This window comes from Pinus tabuliformis, chromosome 8, assembly GCF_031772625.1.
Source record: "Pinus tabuliformis cultivar Carrire ecotype Pingquan chromosome 8, CPIR1, whole genome shotgun sequence".
Classification (NCBI taxonomy): domain Eukaryota; kingdom Viridiplantae; phylum Streptophyta; class Pinopsida; order Pinales; family Pinaceae; genus Pinus; species Pinus tabuliformis.
Genome location: NC_142294.1, coordinates 1,737,255,362 through 1,737,277,934, shown reverse-complemented (window position 1 = coordinate 1,737,277,934; position 22,573 = coordinate 1,737,255,362). Strand labels below are relative to the sequence as shown.

At 39.9% G+C, this 22,573-nt stretch overlaps 1 pseudogene; it reads left to right on the top strand.

Moving 5' to 3' along the window:
- The first annotated feature begins 1,254 nt into the window (after window positions 1–1,254).
- LOC149243046 (lysine-specific histone demethylase 1 homolog 3-like) lies at window positions 1,255–18,272 on the top strand (annotated as a pseudogene).
- The last annotated feature ends 4,301 nt before the right edge of the window (window positions 18,273–22,573 follow it).

The following is a 22,573-nucleotide window of genomic DNA, read 5'->3' as shown; positions in this document are numbered from 1 at the left end:
AGTTTGAAGGACATTTACCTTGGGAACTGGGCAACTGTTCATCTCTCAGAACATTGTGAATTAATGCTAATAGGCTCTATGGATCAATAACATCAAAGCTTTTTCATGCCAAGAGCCTAGCCTCTCTCTTTTTCACTGAATCAGTTTACAACTAGCATAGAGGACACTTTCTAAGTGTGCATGAATTTGACAGAATTGTTATTGGATGGGAACAATTTTTCTGGTGGAATCCCTGGCTCTCTTTCAAGTCTGCCTTTGGTCACCTTAGACATGCCACACAATAATTTCTCTAGAAAATTACCAGATGAGCTGTGGAGTTCATAGACTTTGATTGGAATATCACTCAGCAATAACTTCCTTGTGGGTGGGTTGCCTCTGTCCATGTCTACTGCTAAAAATATCCAGAGGTTGCACCTTGATAACAATTATTTACAAGGATTTATTCCTAAAGAGGTTGGAAAAATGAAGAATTTAACAAATTTATCACTACATGGAAACAGGATCAGGCAAAATTCCTCTTTAAATTTTTGACTGTGTCAATCTTGTGGCTATTGATTTGGGAAGTAATGATTTGTCTGGCACAATCCAAGAAAGATTGGGCAGCTAGAAATGTTGGATAACCTTGTCTTTTCTCATAATAAGCTTTTTGGTTCCATTCTAGGTGAAATTTGTGCTGGATACAAGAAAATATTCCCATTACCTGATTCTGAATTTAGACAACACCATGGACTGGACCTTTCATGGAACAATTTGACCGGTAACATTCCTGAGCAGATTGGGAATTGCAGCGTTATATTTGAGTTAAATTTACAGGGAAACCTACTTACTGGTCATGTTCCTCGGCAACTTTCTTGGCTTGCAAATCTGACTTTTCTAGATTTGTCCTTCAATTTTCGTAGTGGGTCCATTTTACCTACTTTTGAGAGACTCCAAAACCTTCAAGGTCTGATTTTGTCTTATAACTAGTTTTCTGGTAGTATTCCTATGGGGTTAGGAAGGATTTCAGGCCTTGTGAAGCTTAATCTAACAAATAATAAACTGACGGGCACCCTTCCTACAGCGCTTGGAAATCCAAAAAGGCTCACTCATTTAGATTTGAGCAACAACAATCTCGTTGGCAGTCTCTTACCATCGTCTTTTCATCCTTTATTTTTTTTGGATTCGAGCAATAACAGATTTACTATAGGAAATCTATCTTCACTAGTGTTTTTTGTTGTTCATAATAATAGTATTAGTGGAAGAATTCCTGTAGAGATGGCTAACCTAGCCTTGCTAATGTACTTGGACCTGTCCTCGAATCATCTTGAAGGTATCATTCCTCCCAATTTGTGTAAAATATTTGGCCTCAAGTTCATAAACTTCTCAGAAAATGCATTACTGGGAGAGATTCCCGAGAGATGTGAGAGTTTTAATTTGTCATTGCTTGCCAACCCGGGACTATGTGGGCAGCCAATTGGTATTGCGTGTCCCTCAAGATCCTTCTTGAGCAAAGGTGTTGTGTGGGGCATAGCAATAGGGAGTACATTTTCATTGCTTTGCTTGATTTTGGTTGTTATTAGGTGGAGTATGTTGAGACAGGAGGCTTTGGTGAAAAATCTAGAGTAAACAATGCTCACAGTTCCTGTTGACCCAGTGACTATGGCTCTATGCTTCTTGAGCCTTTATCATCCTGGAATTGAGACTTCTCACAGTCTCTGCTAAGTAGACATGTACTACTTTGTGTTTCCATTTGAATTGTCTTTCACATCTGCAATATTGATCTCTTGCACATGTCTACTTTATGTTTCCATTTGATTTCTCTTTCACATCTGTAGTATTGATCTCTTGCACATTCTAATCACATGCATTAAATGAGTCCACCTTTTTAGTTCACTTTTAACATGTGTTAGAGTGGGGACTCATATTTTATTTTGGAAAATCGACCGTGCCTTTAACTTGACAATTTTCCATCATTAAGCTACTGGATTATGCTGCCTTCACTGACCATGCTTTGCTTCCTTCACAGACTTTGTCTCCTTTGCCTACAGTTGCTTCCAAGTGAAGCTTTCCACACATAGGACTCCACCTTCTCAAGGTGTTCGACTTTTGTCCAGCCCATAACTCCATGCTTTCTGAAAGTTCTATTATACGTTTGAAGTCTTAAATTCTTTCTTACCTACAATAAGAGTTTGTAGAAATAAATCATGAGATAATGGAAAGAGATCACAAATTTAAAATTGAAGTTTCATTTCTCTTATTTGTCAAGAAGACAATGATTCAAAGAAATCACAGAGGAAACATCATCTAGAATAGTATAGTTATAGAGAAAACCACCCAAAGAGGGGGTGCTGAAAACAAATACTACTGCGTACATACTATTAAGAGCTAAAACCTTAGGAGAAATTTCATGTACAGGGGTACAAGGAAGAGAAGATCATGAATTCTTGGAGCTATTATCTTGGATTTTGGAGGAAGACTGAGAAGGATATTCCTCCTCCAAGTCAACAATCATTGTATATACATCTCTACTAACATCCAAGGTTGTACAGAAGAAATCCTATATAGATGACTAGATGAACTTGTGAAATGTGTTGTTGCCTGGAAGAGGCATCTCACTAATGGTGTCTAGAGGACTTGAATTCCTATTGGTATGACATGAACTATCTCAGGCTCTGAGATGAAATTTCTACAGGGCCCCTCAAGAGGGTGGGGAAACTCATTGATGAAGAGCATATGATCCAATGAGGTCTCATGGATCTAGAATCAAAGAAGGTGTTGCACTTGGCTTGCCACATGGTGCCTCCAGTAGATGGGAGCATCGAGAAAAAATATGTGATTGTCCTAAGGGTCTCCCGCATGAACAAAGATAGGAATATCTAATTTAAATATTGGAAGAAGGTGAAGACTGAGTTTTGTAATCCTTGAATAGATAGTAGAACCCCCTTTTGATCACATAATGAATGGGATGATGGAGTATGAAATGTCCTTAGTCTTAGTCTCTTGTAGATGTGTAATAACCTAAGTGGGTGTTACCCAAATAACCACCTGAGCTAGACATCCAATTGAAAAACTGACTTGTGAGAGGTTAGCCTATGAATATACTATATTTCTTGTTGTTACAATTTTTTGGTGTCATATTATTAGTTATTTGAAAATTTCAAACATTCCTTTGATTCATGATAAAATTCTAGATAAACTTATTGCATTTGTCTTGTTTCAAAGGAGTTGCATCTTTGGTAGTCATTAATGTATTTCCATGCATCTGTAACCTTAAAAAAATAAATCTAATTAGAAGAGACTTTTTGGCTCACAATGTGCATGATTATTACTGCAGGGGTATATAAATGTTGGTCTTGTAGTGAAAAAGCCAAAAACGAAAGATGATTTTGAGCCAAAGCTGAAGCTTTCAAAAGAGAGTATGCAGACAAAAAATTGTGGCAACAAAGTGATTGATGGAGAAGAGGAGGTTTCTTTCATTCTTGGTCAGATTAAGGTAGAAGGTGAAAACCAAACAATGTTGCTTAATGTGGAATATGTGAAGAGAAACAAACTTGCAGAGAACTACTTTGGGTCAACAGAATCAGATAAAATGGATTATGAAGAATGTGGTATTTCTCTTATGAAAATAGGCAGAGCCCTAGTGGTTGCACCCAATACAACATGGAATTTAATTGTGGAGGCTGTGAAAAATGAGGTGGAAATTGAATCTGTTGTTCCCCACAAAGATGATAAGCTAGGAACTAGAGACATTTCTGGTTGGGACTGAAAATGAAGTTTTTTAAGGAAAGGATCATGGAGTAAAAATTGAAGTGGATCCATTACTCAAAATTCATTATGCTTTAGACCAAATAAAAAATTCTTATGGTGAAGATGAGTTTAATGATATTGGCAGAGAAAAAGTTTTGCATAATTTTGCAAGTGGACTAACAAATTGATAAACAAGAATCCAAGTGAAATGCAACATCAGAGGCCAATGATGGAAATTCTATTTCAGAAAGTCGGAAAAGGATAATTGTTATTGGTGCAGGGCCTTCTGAGCTAGCAGTTGCTAGGAATTTGAAGTGGCTAAATTAATGTCATGTAACTGTTTTGGAAGCATGAGATAGGGTAGGTGGAAGAGTTTATACAGATTTTTCAGCACTTTCAGTGCCAATGGATCTAGGTGCTAGCATTATTACTGGTGTTGAGGCATATGTGGCAACATAAAGAAAACTAGATCCATCTGAATTGCTTTGTACACAGCTTGGCCTAGAGTTGATAGTGCTAAATAGTTACTGCCCTCTATATGCTTCTGTGACTGGTCAAAAGTTCCTGCCACCTTAGATGAGGCACTTGAAGTAGAGTATAACATCCCACTTGATGATATGGTGATTCTTATTGCTCAGAATGGAGATGTAAGAATGCACATTTATCTGGATGAGGGGTTAGAATATGCTCTAAAAAAAGTGACGCATTGCTCGATCAAGCTCAACTGGTTCAGAGTTGGCAAGTAGTAAAGGTATTCTTAACAATTCTGACTGTCAAAGCACAATTCTGGATTCCTCAGCGGGAGAATTAGAGGCATTTTGTGCAACAATTGATTCTAGCATAAAGGCAGTTTCTGAAAGTAATATTTTAATAGTTGCAGGTATGGAAAATGGAATTAACATGGAATCTCAACCTGATAGACTAAATTTATCTGACAATTCCAGCATGGAATAGCAGAGCCTAAATCCACTTGAGAGATGAGTTATGGATTGGCATTTTGCTAATTTGTATGGATGTGCAGCAGAACTTAGTTGGGTTTCACTCCCTTATGGAATCAGGATGATACTTACGGAGGTTTTGGAGGAGCTCATTGTATGATTAAAGGAGGTTATAACACTATTATGGAGGCATTAACTGAAGGTCTTAATATTTAGCTAGGTCATGTTGTAACAGAGATTTCATACTCTACGAAGGACCCAAAGTCAAAAGGTGGAATAGAGAGAGAGGTCAAATTTTGCACTGAGAATAATCAGGAGTTGTTGGTGATGTAGTTCTAATAACTGCACCCCTTAGCTGCTTGAAAGAAAATACAATAGATTTTTCACTAGCTCTTCTAGATTGGAAATTAACCTCCATTCAACAACTTGGATTTGGTGTCTTGAACAAGGTAGTTATGGGATTTCTGAAGGTATTTTTGGATGAGAATGTGGATTATTTTGGGGCAACTCCAGAGAGCACAAAGTTATGTGGCTGATGTTTTATGTTTTGGAATCTGAAGAAAATAGTTGGTGCGCTAGTTATGATTGCTATTGTAGTTGGAAAGGTTCCAAAAGATGGCTAGGATTTTAGAAACCTCTGATCATGTTAAACATGCAGTCATGATCCTCTGAAAGTTGTTTGGAGAAACTACTATACCAGACCCCATTGCATATGTTGCTACAAACTGAGGTGGTGACTGATTCAGTATGGGTGCTTATTATTATGTTGTCTTTGGTGCTTCTGGAGAGGACTACAATGTTTTGGGCAGGCCTGTAGAAAATTGTTTATTCTTTGTTGGGGAGGCAACCTATAAAGAGCATCCAGATACTGTTGGTGGTGCACTGATGAGTGGTCTTCGAGAAGCTGTCTGAAGCATTGCCATTCTAGAAAACATGGAGGACTCCATGGCAGAGGCTGAGGCTATGGTTGTTGCACAAAGGCAGTCTGATAGTGAAAGAAGTGAAGTGAGGGACATGGTTAAGAGGCTTGATGCAGGAGAATTTTGCAATATTCCTAATTAGTCATGGCTAGTATTGGAATATTCGATTTTGTTCAATATTTTCCTTCTATAGTTATTTGTAAATAAAAAAAAGTGAGGAAGAGGGACATAACTCACTTTTAGAATAAAAATTCACTTCCTAGTAGCACAACGTTGTGACTTAAAGGGGAGCCAAGGGGGCCAAAGGGGGACGTAGAAATGGAGCCCACGTAGACACATGGAGGGACTGCGCAGGAGGGAAGAAACACGTGGCAAGAGAGGAATCACGCAGGAGGAGGTAAGCCTTGGGATCGAGAGAGGCAGAGGCTATAAAGGAGAGAGGAGCTTCCTCATTTGGATCATTCAGTTATGAGCATTTGTGATAGTTATTTCGACTTAGAGCACGTTGGATATTTAGCTAGTCTGCAACACTATTTAGTGCATTGAGTGTCCCCGTTCGGAGATCTCACCCTTAGCCCTAGGGGACTACAAGTGCCTACTCGGGCAAATTATTTCCATTGGCATTTCAGCAGTAGATTCATTAGCATTTCAGCAACAGTTTCATCAACGTTTTGGAGGACTGTGCTACACTGAGAGAGGGACGCAGTTCTTTCTGGCAGGAGTCTAGGTTGGGGGTTTGTAGTAGGATTTGTGTTGAGAGATAAAGCAGGGGATTAGCCCTTGCATTTTAGAGAGTTTTGGCAGGGGTTTTAGGTATATTTCTAGAGGGTTTCATTCAGTGGCAGCGCAAAGCATTGAGGGACTGCGCAGAACCCCAAGGGGGTGATTTTCGGGGGTCAGCCATTTTAGAAACACTTTCTGGGCTTTTCTGGGTTTCTTGAGTAGAGTCTGATTCCAGAGTTTCAGCATTTTCTAAGGAGGGGAGCAGACCCAAATCCTCATTTTATTTCTAGCAGCAGCAACAGCACAACAGTTCTCTAGCAGCTTGGACGCAGTTCAGAGAGGGGCCATTCCTTTGCTATTCTGAGTGTATTTATTCACTTGCCTGGTGCAAGTTGAGGTGCCATATTTCTGATCACCTCCTGTACTCATTCTATTACTTAGTATAATAAAATGGCTTAGCATTTCTCTCTGCATTTCTGAGTATCTGCTTATGGTTATATTATTATATGTTGCACCATTTTTATTTGTATCTCTTTGAGCATTCTCAGCTATTATACCAATTGTGTGTTTCTCCTATACTCTTAGACAGAGTTTGGAAAGGACCAGGTAGCCTCTAGATCTCGTCCTCTATTCAGAGGCAACATATCTGGTAAATGCCCTCCCAATCCATCTGTGATTGGAGTTTGCTTGTGTTTGAGGAATATTCCTGATAAGGGATATTACAGTGGTATCAGAGCATAGATCTGGCTCAGCTTGTGGAGCTAGCAATCTATGACACCAGGGGAAAAACCCTATATCTATTACAGAGGTCGGAGATGTTAGACTCTGTCTTGTCAGTCTTCCATCAAAATCAAATTCATCAAAATTTATCTCTCGTCAACTGCTAAAGGAAAACCCTGTCAAAGTAGTTGGCAGTCACCTACTCTGCTCTTCCATTGAAGGTAATGTGGATGTTTTGTCAACTCTATTCATACTTTGCAACTGCAGTTTCATGTGTATATTTTTTGATAGTCTGGTGACAGATATCATCATTAGACTAGAGCTTCTTGGATCAGAGTGATATATCAATCTCTAAAGGGTTGAGCAATCAATATTCCCTTGTAAGCATGTTTATTAGTTATTAAAATAAGGCAGCAGGCCAGGAGCATCCTTGAAGTCAAGGAGCGGAATTGAAGAAACAGATGCTTCACAGAGGGAACTTTTACGTGCGATAGATAGCAATTTGGAGCAACTCGTTCAAGAGCTGCATGCACCAAATTTATGGCTTTATGTCAGAAAAGGCAGGGTGCGTACTCCAAGGTTGGCTTGCAGGATACTGTGTCTCCAAGTTCCAACATGTCTACTGAAAGTCAACACCATGGTAACTTTCCACCATTCTCTTCATCAAAAAATTATGAAGTAGCTGATGTTGAAGCAGAAGTAAGAGACGTTGCAAGAAGAAATGGAGATCAAGGTTTGGTCAGCAGTGGTATTACATTGGAAGAACCTCTAGAGTCAAATCTACCAGAATTTGCAGTGGCAACAAGTTGTAAAGTTTCAGGATTTGCATTATCAGGTTCAGATGCAAAGCAAGTTAATAAGGTGTTGAACGTAGATCATGTTTGTGCCCCTCCCTTACAATCACAGCAAGATCAGGCAGTAGACAACGTATCTGATTTGTCCTCAGTTTTTTCTGCTCATCTATGCGAAAGTGATTAAAAATGTTCCTGTAGTGTATGCCTCAGTTGCAAAATCTGGACTTGAGTGATAATCCTATAGGAGACAGTGGTGTAAGAACTCTCATTCCCTATTTCCAAGAGATTTCTGAAAGGGATAAACAATTGGTAGATGTCGAGATTGCGAAATGCAACATTTCTTTTGCAGCGGCCTTTTCAGTTAAGAATTATAAACAAAGATGCCCCCAGCCCTGCTCAGAACATTTCAGGCTTTTTAGTGTTTTTAGAGCTGGATTTATTGTTAATGTATATATATTTTTATTTTCCATGGTGGGTTAAAGCTGGCAATGGCAATGACAATGTGAGAGACAGGTTACGACTCTGCCAGTGGATTCGAATTATATTGGTCTACACATTGTGCAAATTTGTACTGAAATGGAACCAACTATAAAGGTTGGATCTATGGCATCACATGTAAAGGATTTATATCGTGCATTGCAAAGGAGGAGGAATTTAGTGGAAACCATTTTACCCATGTATAAATCTGTGAACTTGAATCAAGTGCAGGGTCTACAAGAGGTTGAAGCTGACTTTTATTCCTACTTTGGAGGCGAGTGGCATAAAAATAAAATCTGGACAGGGACCATTTATGGCATTGCAGTGACATTCATCGAAACTTTTCATCCGAGTGGTTTTTTGACCGGGACCTTCTTTATGGATATGGGGATGACTTTGAAAGGTTTACATATTTTTCCCGTGCGTCATTAGATTATCTTTTGAAGTCTGGAAAGCAGCCTGATGTCCTACATCTACACAATTGGCAAACTGCTGCTGTGGCACCATTGTTTTGGGATATATTTATCAATCAGGGCTTAGGAAGTACTAGAGTACTATTCACCTGTCATAATTTTGAATTTCAGTGTGTGGAAGAACCTAAAAAGCTTAGACTTTGTGGATTGGATCCTGAACGACTGCATCGTCCTGATCAGTTTACTAAAGGGCGGAATTGTATATTCCAACAATGTAGTGACAGTAATGCCATAGCAAAACTTGGCACAGAACTCAAATGCCTAATGCCTCTAAATCATGACTACCTGCCAGGATAATCGGATACGTGTATAGGATTCTATCTTTGGTGATTTGCGCTATCCAAGCCATGAGATCGTCGATAGTCATGATTTTAATGGTCACTTGACCTGCTTTCGTGCCGAATGGGATCCAAAGGATCCGTCCGAGTGCCTTGCAGTTATTGGTTGTTACATAAGTGATAATTTCAATGGCATCGCTTTGCATCCAATTGATTTCATCGATACAAGCAATGGACAGCTTGTCACTGAAGTAATGGGTCCAAATATAGCAACCGATCTCTTACTAATGTCTTCAGTCCTGATTCTATGGGATCTGCGCTCCAGATTTTGTCTCTTAATTGGCCATCAGAAGATTTCAAGGGAAACATTCTGTTTTTAGAACAGAAAAATAGTTTTTTCTATTTTTTATTTTAGAAACAGCTCCTCATTTTTGGATCGATCTGTTTTCAAACAGCAGAGCTTATTTAATGTATAAAAATAATCATTTGAAAAAGTTAGCAAGGGAGAGAGAGAGTTCTGAGAGCTGGTGGAGAACAGAGAGTTTCATTGTACAGCTGATTGACAGAGATTTTAATGAAAATACACAGCTCTGGCTTTTGAGATTCCTGTGGTATGACAATTTAGCATAAGTTTTCCTTCTGTTTCATATGTAACCTGTTATGTTTTCATTTCACTTCATGATCATTTCTAATTGAACAAATGAAGTGTTTAGGTAGAATTCATAATATTTTATGCTCTGCCTATAAGTTTGTTCATATTTAATGTTTTCTTCTGTTTGACAAGGATTCATCTTCTATGCCCTTGTCAGCTCCTCAGCAGTCTTGCCATTCCATTTAATCTCAATTTGATGTTAAATTTCTTGCCTACCTTGCCTCAGGAGACAATCTGTGTTTTTTATTACATTTCTCTGTTCAAGCTGTTCCTTCGCCCATGCAGCCCAGAAAAACCCCATCATTTTATTAAAAACCCCTTTTTATCAATTTACTAGCCTAAAATCAGTTTCTTTTAAAAGTCCTCTTAGCCCCTTTTAGAAAACTTTTTTGCTGAGATAGACTGGAGAGAGCCCTCTCCTGCCCCGTAGGGCTAGCTACGAGGCTAAGTGGTTTGATGTTGCCTTGGAGTTTGCCTTTCTCAGCCTGAGGTGAAATTTCAAGCGCTAACAGGAGATACAGAGACTTTGGGTGTAGGTTGGAGAACACTTACAGAGAGGGAGACTATGTTCAAGTGGTAGATGCAGAACAGGAGGAGCCTGTAGTGGACGCAGAACAGAGGTAGCCTGTGGTGGACATAGAGTAGGAGGCTCCGATGGCAGATGATGACGGGAAGAGATTTGCGGATATGCTCCTCAAATCAGTGCAGGATCTATCAAGGCAGATTGAGGTGATGGGGCAGAGATTCACAGTAGTAGAGGCCAAACAGCGTGAGAGTCCACGAGTTTTCCAGGTTGGTGAGGGATCGGGCGCATCCCACCATTTTCTAAAGCAGTGTGATATTGCACAACAGGTGGCCTCACATGCCCCTACACGCTCTACCATGCCCACTTTCTTAGGAGCAGACACGGGGGCCGTAGCCCAACAGGAGGCAGAGCCCGGACATATGGGTGATTATTTTGCAGAGTGCTAGACCTATCCACGACGCGGAGGGTCTATATGTATGTTGAGGGGTTAGTAGAGCCACTTCGGGGTCTAGTCCGATCCACTAGACCAGCCACACTCCAGGACGCTATCAGCAGGACCCGGGACTTACAGGATGTCTTACCCAGGACTCGGACACCTTACCCCCAAAGATAGACTTTTCAGTCTAAGGGGAAGGATGTGAGGATTCCACCTCCAAAGGGGAATCTAGGACAAGCACAGATTGATGATGATGTTAGGAGGGAGTTGAAGAAGAAGTGGTTGTGCTTCACATGTCAGGAGCTGTGGGCACCGGTACATAGATGTGTTGTTGGTAAAGCACATTTTATTGAGGTCTTCTTCGAGAGCAGTGGAGAAGAGGATGATGAGGATGATGTGGAGGCAGGAGATAGTCATACCATACAGGGACCTTTGCCATATCCACCTCCGGCAGCAGGATGTGCATCTTTTACACCCACCGGAGGGGCCCTTGCAGCATTACGAGGAGTTCCCAAGTATCTGACGCTACATGTACGAGGGACAGTACGTGGCCAGCAGGTATCAGTTTTGGCTGACAGTGGGGCGACCCACAACTTCATCGATGTGTAGATGGTTGAGCGGAGAGGTATATAGATAGAGAGCTTCGATGGGTTTTTAGTCTTAGTCCCAGGAGATCAAACCGTGACATGTGCTCGTTATGTTCCAAAGCTTTCAGTGACAATGGGCACCTACACTTTGACTGACCACTTTTCGAGGTCGATATTCTGGACACCAACATGATACTGGGTGTTCAGTGGATTATCACTCTAGGGAAGGTCACGACGGATTGGAAGACCCTAGAGATGGAGTGGGATGATGAGAAGACAGGGAGGCATGAGAAGATACAAGGACAACACACATATCTGCCTCAGATTGTTTCGGCTCATCGGATGGAGGCAGTCTTCCGGAAGTGAGACATAGAGTGGGCAGTGGAGCTGCGTGCATCAGAGGAAGGGACTACAAGGCAGACGGTACATCCAGAGATACAGTCTATCCTTGATCGGTATGCCATAGTGTTTGGGGATATTCCACCAGGACAACCACCGGATCGAGGGTTTGAGCACACCATCGAGCTTGAGCAAGGCATACAGGTCACGATTACCACCCCCTATAGGCACCCCAAGGCCTATCGAGAAGAGACTGAGCGGGCTATCCATGATTTGCTGACTCTTGGGCACATTCGACTGAGCACGAGTCCTTTTGCTTCTTCCGTGGTGTTGGTGAAGAAGAAGGATGGTACATTGAGGATGTGCATTGATTACAGGGCCCTGAACAAGAAGACCTTGAAGAACAGGTACCCCATACCCAGGATCGATGAGTTGATGGACGAGTTGAGAGGAGCATAGTTCTTTTCAAAGATTGATTTGAGATCTGGGTACCATCAGATTCGCGTGAGGGAGCAGGACATTCCCAAGACCTCCTTCAGGTATCACTATGGGCACTTTGAGTTCTTGGTGATGCCTTTTGGGCTAACCAACACCCTCACTATATTTCAGTCCTACATGAATCACATCTTCCGTAGTCACTTGAGGAAGTTTGTGTTGTTATTCTTTGATGATATTCTCGTTTACAACAGGACTTGGGAGGAGCATCTCCAACACATTGAGACAGTATTGCGTATCTTACAGGAGCAGCTGTTCTATGCCAAACTCTCCAAGTGTGAGTTTGGGTTGACGGAGATGTTGTATCTAGGACACATCATAGGGGTGGATGGGGTGAGAGTCCACGAGGAGAAGATCAGGGCCATCAGAGAATGGCCAGAGCCGAGAAACGTGACCGAACTTCGAGGACTCATTGGCATTTGTACTTACTACTAGAATTTTGTCAAAGGTTTCTCACAGCTTGTTGCACCCCTGACAGATTTGATGAGGAAAGGGGCATTCAGTTGGTTGGATATAGCGCAACGAGCCTTTGACAGGCTCAAGGAGGTTATGAGCAGCTGCCCATTGCTTGCGTTGCCAGATTTTATGCAGTCATTTGTTTTGGAGTGTGATGCGTCGGGAGAGGGGATCAGCGCAGTGTTGATGCAGGGAGGATACCCTATAGCCTTTGAGAGCCGGAAACTCCTTCCGCACGAGAGGTTGTATTCTATATACGGAAAGGAGATGTTGGCCATCATGCATGCATTGGCTAAGTACCGACAGTATTTGGTGGGTAACAGGTTCAGGGTGAGGACTGATCACAACAGCCTCAAGTTATTTTTGGAGCAGAAGTAGCTATAGGAGAGGCAACAGAAATGGATCAATAAGATCCAAGCGTATGACTTTGACATTGAGTATGTCAAGGGTAAGAACAACGTGGTAGCAGATGCCCTTTCACGTAGACCAGCCACGTTGTCTCTTATGAGCTTGGATACAGACTGGAGGGCTCAACTCTTAGTAGAGTACTCCAAGGACAGGTTTGCATGTGAGGTTCTGGATGGGCAGGTGGTAGATGACAGGGACAGGGTGGTCGATGAGATCATCTATTACAGGCACCAGATCTTCTTGACTGAGGGGTCTCAGTTCAAGAAGAAGATACTCCAGGCATCACATGATTCACCATTAGCAGGACATCAGGGGTTTACCAAAACCTACAGGGCCATTAGAGAGAGGTTCTCATGGAAGGGCCTCAAGGAGGACGTACTCCAGCACATTTGGGAGTGTGATGTTTGCCAGAGGAACAAGGGAGATATGAGCCATCCCGCAGGTTTATTGCAGCCTCTTCCCATTCCGGAGGGGAAATGGGAGAGTATTTCTATGGACTTCATCACAGGGTTGCCCATGGTACAGGGCAAGGATTGTATCTTTGTCGTCGTTGATCGATTGACGAAGTACACACATTTCTTTGCCATATCCGCACACTATATAGCAGCACAGGTGGTCGAGTTGTTCTTCAGAGAGATCTTCAAGCTACATGGTCTTCCTAAGACCATCGTCAGTGATAGGGACAACCGTTTCATGGGAGGGTTTTGGCAAGAGCTTTTCCGGTTGGTGGGGATGGAGTTGACACCGAGTACCGGCTATCACCTACAGATGGATGGGCAGATAGAGATAGTTAACAAGTGGCTGGAGGGCTACTTGCGTAACTATGTTAGTGGGCAGCAGCGAGCATGGCTGAAGTGGCTACATCTGGGGGAGTACTGCTACAATACTTCACATCACATGTCCATTGGTATGTCACCATTCTATGCCTTATATGGGTATCATCCTTTATCTTTTGTTGACGTGATGTTTGGTGATAGCAAGGCTCCTAGAGCTAAGATTTGGATCCAAGAGAGTTAGGATATCCTCCAAGCTCTCAAGGATAACATGGCTACAACACAAAACCAGCAGAAGCTGTATGCTGACAGGGGTTGGGTGGAGAGACAGTTTGAGGCAGGGGACATGGTCTACCTACGATTGTAGCCATACCGACAGTCGTCACTGAAGCAGAAGGGGGCTAAGAAGCTCAAGCCCCACATTTATGGGCCATATAGGGTGATACGTAGGATTGGACAGGTTGCATATGAGTTGGAGCTTCCCCAAGGCAGCAAGATTCATAACATTTTTCATGTATCATGCCTGAAAAAGGCATTGGGGCAGCAGGTGACAGTGACAGATGAGCTACCACCCATGGATGATGAGGGGCATTTGGTAATGCAGTCGGAGGCTATCATTGATACCAGGGAGAGGAATCTGCGGAGCAGGACGGCCCGGGAATTCTTGGTGAGGTGGAGGAATTTGCCGGATGAGGATGCCACTTGGGAGAATGAGAAGATCTTGTAGCATCCATCACTTAAGTTGCTTGAGGACAAGCAAAATTTTGCTGGGGGAGACTGTAATAATCCTAATTAGCCATGGCTAATTGGAATATTCGATTTTGTTCAATTTTTGCCTTCTATAGTTATTTGTCAATAAAAAAAAGTGAGGAAGGGGGACATAACTCACTTTTAGAATAAAAAATCACTTCCTAGTAGCACAACGTTGTGACTTAAAGGGGAGCCAAGGGGGCCAAAGGGGGATGCAGAAATGGAGCCCACACAAACACATGGAGGGACTGCACAGAAGGGAAGAAACACTTGGAAAGAGAGGAATCATGCAAGAGGAGGTGAGCCTTAGGATCAAGAGAGGCAAAGGCTATAAAGGAGAGAGGAGCTCCCTCATTTGGATCATTTAGTTATGAGCATTTGTGATAGTCATTTCAACTTAGAGCACGCTGGCTTTTTAGCTAGTCTACAGCACTGTTTAGTGCATTGAGTGTCTCCGTTCGAAGATCTCACCCTTAGCCCCAGGGGACTACGAGTGCCTGCTCGGGCAAGGTATTTCCATTGGCATTTTAGCAGTAGATTCATTAGCATTTTAGAAGCAGTTTCATCAGTGTTTTGGAGGACTATGCAACACTGAGAGAGGGACACAGTTCTTTCTGGCAAGAGTCAGGGTTGGGGGTTTGTAGTAGGATTTGTGCTGAGAGATAGAGCAGGGGATCGACCCTTGCATTTTGGAGAGTTTTGGTAGGGGTTTCAGGAAGATTTCTGGAGGGTTTCATTCAGTGGCAGCGCAGAGCATTGAGGGACTGCGTAGAACCCAAAGGGGGTGATTTTCGGGGGTCGGCCATTTCAGAAACACTTTCTGGGCTTTTCTGGGTTTCTTGAGTAGAGTCCGATTCCAGAGTTTCAGCCTTTTCTGAGGAGGGGAGTATCCCCAAATCTCATTTGATTTCTAGCAGCAGCAACAGCACAACAGTTCTCTAGCAGCTTGGACGCAGTTCAAAGAGGGGCCATTTCTTTGCTATTTTGAGTGTATTTCTTCACTTGCCTGGTGAAAGTCGAGGTGCCACCTTTCTGATCACCTCCTGTACTCATTCTATTACTTAGTATAATAAAATGGCTTAGCATTTCTCTCTGCATTTCTGAGTATCTGCTTATGGTTATATTGTTATATGTTGCACCATTGTTGTTTGTATCTCTTTGAGCATTCTCAGTTATTATACCACTTGTGTGTTTCTCTTATACTCTTAGACAGAGTCTGGAAAGGGCCAGGTAGCCTCCGGATCTCGTCCTCTTTTCAGAGGCGACATATCTAGTAAATGCTCTCCCAGTCCATCTCTGGTTGGAGTTTTGCTTGTGTTTGAGGAATATTCCTGATAAAGGATATTACAAATTTTCAAGTGTTCTTTGAAAAGGATCTCTTAATGGGGAACAAATGACTTTGAGAAAATATGCTTTACTTCAAGACATGTTTGGAAATGCAAAGACAACAACTAGGCGTCTATATTTAGAAACGAAGATGTTGTAGCTACTTGCTGCTGCTATGAAGGCTTTTGCTGGCACAAAAGAAAGGCTTGGCATTCTCAACATATGGATCCTGGTATGTTAAATGCATTTTCCTAATTTTTTTGCAAGTTCATATAATGGATTTGAAATCAATTATCAAGGATTACCTTATCATTTCATTTTGCAAGGAGATTGTAATACTTTGAGTTTATTTCAAATTTAATCAGTGGCATTCCATTATTTATAGATAAATAAATTGTGTGTCTCTTTAGAATTTGTTATGCATCGATTTTCCTCTAATCAACTCAGAGGGAAGTGTTGGATGGCTATTGTCATGTGGCATTAAATTTCTCTCAGTCCCTCTCCAGAAATTTCCAATTTTCTAATTGAGTTGATAGTTCATATTAAACTGGAATGGTTTGTGAATTTAGGAACTTTTGATTTATTATCTCTATATTCTTCAAGTTTAAAAGTGTAATGAAGCCTCGTGCACCTTATTATTATAAATTTGTTTTCAGTTTGTACTCGGTTACTCTATATTTGAGTACTTCTACATCCTAAACAAGTCAAACTTTAATATAATTGTAATTGTATTTAGTTCTTGATTTGCAAATGACATTAAAGGTGTTGTTGAAAAAATATTAGAAAGAAACATGGGTGAAGAATGCAACTTTATGTTATAGTGGACTAAGGGAATATCTATTTTTTCCTTTTGCATGGGGAAAACAAGATTCCATGGGCAAAGATGGGACACAACTCTTGTGCCACTATGTATGGTTGCTACTAATTGCTTCAGCTGATATGATTGCAGTACAACAATCTGGTAAAGACACTGAAACTTCACCACATCTTGTCATTCTTTTTTGCTCTTTTTTTCTTATGCTATTGTTTTAATGATATAGTTGATCCTAGATCCCTTGAATGTTTTAAATGAACAGATCAATTTTTTCATGTTCCAACAATGTTTTTTTGATAAATAACAAAGGAAATTTGTTGCTTGATTTTATAGTTAAGAGGAAAGTTTGTATTTGATTCATTATATATTTGCAAAAGTTACTAGTCCAGTTCAAAAAAGAAGATACTCAGAGTTCTATGGTATGCTTAGTTAGTAAGAAGTCCTCTTTTCTAGTTCACCACGTAATATTTCAATCAAAAGTGTCTAGAGTTCACTTCTATCAGGGAGCCACGAAGAATCCATGGTTGGGAAAGCATAGTTATGTAGTAGAAATACATCAGGTGAGAAAGACACACTCTGGAAAATTATCTGACAAGGGAATAAATATTGCTTGGGGGGATAACATTCAAAGGTTGATACTTGATACCAAGACTTCCTAACCCATCCTGAAGCCCTACTAAAAGTGTAAATTGTGGATTGAATGCAGATAAAGAAATTCCTGGGAACCATGTGATTTCTCCTGGATAGAAAGAGAAACATGATGTGCACTATGGGAAGATAAAAGAACAGAATATTCTTTTTTATGGTAATTCCTCTCTAGAGGTTAATATAGAGGATTGCTATAGAAATAAAACCAAATCTGTAAGTGCTATACCTATTGAGGAGTGCAACATTAATGGTGAAAATAGTGAAAAATTGTTGGAAATGTGCAATACAGCTCAAATTTTATCTTCAGACCTTGGTGAAAGGGAAGAGCGAAAGGAAGACTTGGCAGAGGGGACCGTTGAGATAGAAAGAAGAAAATACTGTGAACCTAGTGAGAACTCAGAAGGTACCAGTGAAGGATTCTCTATCCATTCTCAAGCAAAAACAATAACATGGATGAACGTGGGATGAATTTACTAGCAAGCATAGTTGTGACTGAAATCTCAAAAGATGAGAATGAAAATGTCGTAGGCAATTCTATAACAAATTTCATGAAAACATGAGAGAATTTAGGGCAGGATGGTTTATCAGGTTATGGATCCAAACTCAATTCACCTCGGAGTGATGATGTAGTAGGTAAAAATGTGTTGAATATGAAGAAAGACAAGAATGATCACTATTCCATGGATCATCAAGATGCTTCTAGAACCAACTTGGATACATTTCAAAATGTGGAATTTACTGGTAAAAAGGAGGATGCTTTGAATTCCTCTATGAGGGCTTTGGAAACTGGAAATGTTTCTATGGTAGGGGATGGTATAAAGGGCCTTATTGAAGATAGAATACAAGAGAAATCATGTTCAAACAGGGGTGGGGAACAACCAAGGGATGAGTTCTCTTATGATATTGAAGAACTGTACATCAGAGGAAAATATGGATTGGATTTAGACTGTGAAAAACAATCTGAACTAGAGAGAAGAGACGAACAAGAGGGACTTGGTGGACACCAAATATAGGATGCAGTTAATTTACAACAAGAAAAGGTACATGTCAGGGACATTAGTGTACAAGGAGACAACCAAGGAAGTAGTGAACACTACTTGGAAAAGGAAAAAGAGGTTGGAAATGAAAACCAAGAAAATCCAAGTGAAGGATATGTTCCATGCATAGGGGCCTCCGATTCTGATGTTAGGGAGCCAAATAATTGTCATTCAGGCCTTTCTGACAACAATTTTGTGCAAATTACACATCAAGTGGCAAACAAGGTTGGAAAAAGAAGAGGGCCATGACAAGCAGTCTGGCTATAATAAGCTGCCTGATAAAGATGTAGAGGATATAAGTTTGTCTTATGAAGAAAATAAAAGTATTGATGTGCTTGATGCCAAGGAACATCATTCTACCTATGGACTTGAACATGAATACCAAGGGAAGGGTGAACACAAAGGTAATGAACATCTTCCTGTTTCCAGGAGCATCACATATAAGGATGATAGTCAGGAAACTCTGATCGAAAAAAGAGAGTGCATGGAACCAGAGCAGACTATGGCATCTGGAGAAGTAGAAAATAAAGGAATCGGTGTGACTACTAGTTATGACAAGAAAAATGTTACTACAGAGATGGGATCTTGTACTATTCTTGATATTTGTGACATTGAAAGGAAAGTTCAAATCAAACATAATGAGCTTTCAGAGGTATCTTCTAATATTAGTTATGAAGGTCCACAAAGCATTACAGTTGTATCTTCAACATTTGTAGAACATCAAGAATTATGTTTGAAAACAACAGTACAGAGTGTGTGGTGAGATGAACTACATTCTTTTGACCAAATTATGGCAACGACCATCCCTATAGCAAAGTCTTCATCAAAAATACCTTCTTTTGACTTAAATGAATCTATTAAACTAGATGAAGTAGGTCATTATGACGCAACACTATCCACATCAGCATCTCATTTATCAGTTGTGCCTTACACAAGTGCTTTTGTTCCCCTTATTGTATCGTGCACTGGCTTAGCAACACCAATTGTAGTGGTGGCTAGGTCAAATGGACCTTTCATTCCTTCAATAAATCTAGTGAAAATCATAGGATAACTAGGCTGGAAAGGATTTGGAGCAACAAGTGCTTTTCGACTAGCAGAACCTAGAGAAATAATTGATCTACAACATCTTATCTCCAAAATACCAATTTCAAATTCTGATGCATTTAATTCAATTGGAAAAGGAAATAGAGCTTCATTATATATTGATCTTAATGTGGCTTATGAGAAAACATCTGAAGATGGGGTAATAACAATGCATTTATCTTCTCAAATATGTGAACCATCAATAAGCTTTGGATGCAGAGATATGATCGGAAAAGATTTTATATCTTCAATCGTTGAAACTTTTTCTCCTACCAAGCCTTGTAGTCCTTTGAAGTCGTATTTAGAATTGAATGACATTGATGATAGTGGGGAGAATGAACTGATAAAAATGCTTCTTGGTATCAGTGCTGAAAATTTTGGATTGACTTTGAAGACTGACACCAGTGCATAGTCCCTTGGAGCTTCATGTGTTCTGACTCCTGAGAGATTTTGACTTGATTGATGGGCCCACTTTTGATGACAGTCGAGATGAATTTTTGCCTTAGAATTTCAGCTCATCTTCCGAGCATGTAGCTGACCTGAGAATGAAGGTCGAGCTATTCAAATCATCATCTTGTTTTTCTGCTAGAGATGCCTTTCAGTCATTTACAATACCTTTGCATTTTAATTACAGGATAGATCATCAAGTTATCACTACAGTTGCATCTGCATCTCAGTCTAATTGGAGTTCATTACCTAGTCCTAATTTGTTCAGTGGTGATATACATATAAAGGGAAGACAATATTATCTTCAGATCCTATTATTTCCTTTTCAAATGCCACTAGTAAATCATACCCATTTACTGGATTTCATTTTGGGTCAAGTTTTCATCTTAACTCTGCTTCTTTTTCAAGTGACTCACCTTCCTATCCAGAATCATTAGGACTAGGATATTTTCCATGCACTACTCAGCCTCATCCATCCTCTCTATGTCTATTCACACACTAGTAGAAAAATGGATAAACCTTGAGACAAATGTGTCAGAAAGTATTCCAGAAAAATATTTCATTGAAATTAAATGCTTTCAAGTTCCAACCAAAGGAATGCAGATATTTTTCACAGAGGTGGTGTATCCAAGTGTTCAAATATAGAGCATGCAATGCAATGTAAGCAACCTCCAAAGGACTGGACCCCAAATCATGTTGTGTAAAAATCCCATGCATTCCTGTACTGCAGTGCGGGCACTCTAAATTTCACAGGCCTATGGTTTTCTGCATTTACAAAAAACCAAAAATCCCTGTAAGATTATGACTTGCCAGTGGCAGACTTGGAATTTACCTGTCATTAATGCCCACATCACACTGGTTGTTTTCCATGGAAGGGTTTACTGACATATTTTTTATTGGAATCCAGTGAGAATTTCAAGGATTGAAACAACATGATCTGTATACTCTATAGATTTATTATTTGTGAATCCATCTATAAAATCAAAATGAACAATTTTAACTCATTTTTTACTGCATGCATCATTGGAAAAAGATCTGAAATCCAAGTACCTTGGCATGGTCCAATCCCAAATTTTTAATCCTCTGAAAATGCCACATAGGCACATTCCTACAACTAAATTATAGTAGACACCCATAAAAATTGACTCTTTAAATTTAGTTTCAGACATCATCTCTAACATCTTTTAGATGCCAATTGTGATGATAATATCACATGTCAAATATCTAATATCACATGTTTTTGGAGACTGAACCTTTGGAGTTGGGGAAAGGGTTTCCGGATACTTGAATCTATACCATTGGAAAAGGGATTGTTCATGGATACTTGAATCTATACTGTTGGAAAAGGGATTGTTCACCAAACCACTCGAGCTAGATATACACAACTAGCTATTTATTTTCTTTAAAAACCATCTATATATTCAGATAAATGAATATTGTTTCCTTCAAGAAGCTAGAAACTACCATCTCTTTAGAAAACATCTATGTATTATGTATTCATGTAGATGGATGATCAACACCATATATAAATTAGAGATAGTTGCAGATTGTCAAATATTATCTAGCTTTTAACTACTTATTTTGATGGTTGAGTTGTTGATGACTGGTTCTTTGTTCTTGCTTTTGTGTACTATCCTTCCATTTCTTGCACTAGAACCCTTACGAGTAGTAAATTATTTAATCTAATTAGAAGCTTTGGTTTGTCATGGTGTAGATTTGATGTCATGATACATTTTGCTAGATTGAAGGCTATTGGTGAAAGTGTAGCAATTCAATTACATTATTATAAGAACAATCTAGTTGGCACTTCAAACCTATATGAGATTATGGCCAAACATAGTTGCAAAAAGGTAATTCTAAACCTTGCAACTGTTAATGATATTTATAATTATGTATATTATAGAATTGTGCCAATGTAGAGGCATTATAGTAGAGTTATCAAATGATATCAGCATAGTGCTCCTTAAGTTTATTTTGCATATACCTACCAGTTTCTGCAATGTAAATATTTCCAAAAGAACATGTTATAGTGTGGATGCATTTCTGCATTTTAGGATTGATTAGGCCTTTTACATAGTATAACTTGCCTGGTATGGTATTTGGGGGGAGATGGTGACTTTTGCGCTACCCCTTTTCATAGTTTCTGTGATTTTATGTCACTCCCTTGATGTAAGGCAATGTTATTTTTGATATTGGATTCTCTTCTTCCTGCCTTCTTTGGGGATCATTGATGTAGGAGCATTCAGCTCAACAAATTCATTACATTCTATTTAACTTAGGAGGTCTTGTGTTTTCAAGGAAGTTGGATTCCTATGTATGTAATTATTAATGTTTTTAGTGATTAGGATAGGAATTGTGAGGATATTTGTAAATGCTCTTGAAAGAAGGAGAACATGAGTGATGATGAGTGATGACTAGAGAGTTGGAAATCAATTGTAAATCTTAGACTAGGAAGTGGTGTCATGATTCGTAGAACTAGAGAGGATTCTTAGGGATTACTGGAGTTAAAAGTGGACATAGAGGATATTCAAGGTTTAGTTCAATAGATTAAGGATTTGAACCAGAATTAGTTCAATAGAACCTTTTGTATAAATGTAAGTCTAAAAGGCATAGTAAGAGGTAGAAGTAGAGAGTCAGTTAGGAATTAGTCAGTTAGATGGTAAGCCTACAGGCAGGGAAGGAAAGGCCACTGATATAGAAGATCGGGCCAAGAAGAAATTCCTGTGTAAATGTTTGTTATTTAATAC